At 57.4% G+C, this 1,727-nt stretch overlaps 1 protein-coding gene across 1 annotated transcript in view; it reads left to right on the plus strand.

Moving 5' to 3' along the window:
- SGIP1 (SH3-domain GRB2-like (endophilin) interacting protein 1) overlaps positions 1-1,727 on the plus strand; it is a gene marked incomplete at its 5' end in the record, with an annotated part of 13,202 nt that overhangs the window by 4,088 nt on the left and 7,387 nt on the right. The gene's annotated exons all lie outside the window — the stretch shown is intronic.

Raw genomic sequence — 1,727 nt, forward strand, 5'->3', positions numbered from 1 at the left:
TCAACCAGGGCTTCTTTCTGCTCTCCCTCGCGAGCTGCTCGTTACCCTGAGCGGGCTGTGGCACGGTGCCGTTAATTACAAACCAAAGGGCAACGGGTTCTCTGCCAAGCCGGGGCCCTCTCCCCACCTCCCATCAGATTTTTCTGCAGCGAGGGGTCGGGAACATGCCGGCGCTGCCAGCGAGCATAGCTGAAATGCCACCAGGTTGCGGTGCCGGGGTGGCTGGTCGGAGGTGTGGTGGGTTTTGGGGTCCCTGGATGATGAGAAGCTGCGTTGGGGAGGATGCAGGGGGAGGAGAGATGGTTTGGGGGCAGATGGCAGCTTCCCTGAGCAGCATCACATCTCAGAGAGGGCAGAGGCACAGGTGCCTGGGCGGCCAGCCCCGCTCCGAGAGCCCCATGGCTTTAGAGGAAGCCTCATCTCACAGACACCGCAGCGACATTTTTCTTTGAAAGAAAAGAAAAAGCAGGGAGGTTGGCTAGCAGCAAGAATAGGTGCTTTAAAACCTGAAGGAAGCCCTCTGAAGCTGTTGCGGTGCTTGCAGGCAGAGTGGGGCTGGAGGATGCTGCCGGCACGGGGCATGCCGGAGCACAGGTCGAGCCGTAAAGCGTGTCCCCTCCAGCAAACAGCTGAGAGGGCCGGGGCTGCGCTGCCTGGCCGCCGAGCACCGGCTGCTTCTGCTTGTGGAGCAAACCCCGTTGTGGTGAGCGGGATGCCGTAGCAGCAGCAGAAGGCAGGGTTGGAGGTGGTGGTGACCAGGGAGGGTTGGTTTCTTCTTTCCCTCCTTCTTGCCTTTTAATCAGCCAAAGCTGCCAGACCTTGAGGTCTCGGCTCCGACAGCAGCTCCTGGCTCAGACCTGGGAGTGGGATGGGGAAGAACGGCGTCCTCCTGATGCTCATCCCAGCTTTGCTGTGTCCAGCAAAAAAAAAATAAAACCTTTCCTGGGTTTCCTTTCCCAGGTGCCACCTGCCTGTCCGGAGCTTCAGGAAGAGCTGGACACAGCAGGGACAGGGCGGGCGAGGGCTGTGCCGGCCGATTGCTGGGGGTAGCCGCCTTCGGGCGTTATCCCTCAGTACGTGTACCCTGGCACTCCGCATCCCCGCTGACCCCCTCCTCTGTGTTCCCTCCTCCTCGCTCGGTCTAGCACCAGCACTGTGAGCACCGCCAGTGTTTAGGAGTTTTCTTCTGGGTTTGCATATTAATGGTTTTGAATGGAAGATTTGAATTTTTGCGCTTTGTTCTGGCAGTGCGCGTGCTGTAGAGCCGAGGGGTGGGTTTGCCCAGGGCATGCCGGCCGGCACAGCAACAGGGCTGCAAGAGCGTGGCACTGCCTCCGGGCTCGTCGCCTGTCCCGGGAAGGGGCTGTCTCACCTCCACACGCTGGATTTCCTGATCTATCCCTAAATCTTTGAGTCCAACTTAAAAAAAAAAAAAAAAAAAAGTTAAACTTCAATGCTCCTCTCTAGGGAGGTGGAAGGAGATGTGCTGAGTTTGGCGCCTGTAACTGAAGGCATGAAAGGCCAGAAGAGCAATTGTCTTTTGTTTCTGGGTTTGGGGTTCTTTGTGCCAAGATCCGTGTATTTGCAGAACGTGGGGTAGTTTGTTCATGCGTGAAAAGATGCGGTGCAGCTTTGGTGATGCCTTCCCAGATACACGGGCAGAGTTGTGTGCCAGGATTGCTGGGACTCTGCCGGCCTCACTCCACATCTGTGTTTTCCACCTTTGT

The sequence above is a fragment of the Cariama cristata genome, unplaced genomic scaffold (assembly GCF_000690535.1).
Source record: "Cariama cristata isolate BGI_N322 unplaced genomic scaffold, ASM69053v1 scaffold25073, whole genome shotgun sequence".
Lineage (NCBI taxonomy): Eukaryota > Metazoa > Chordata > Aves > Cariamiformes > Cariamidae > Cariama > Cariama cristata.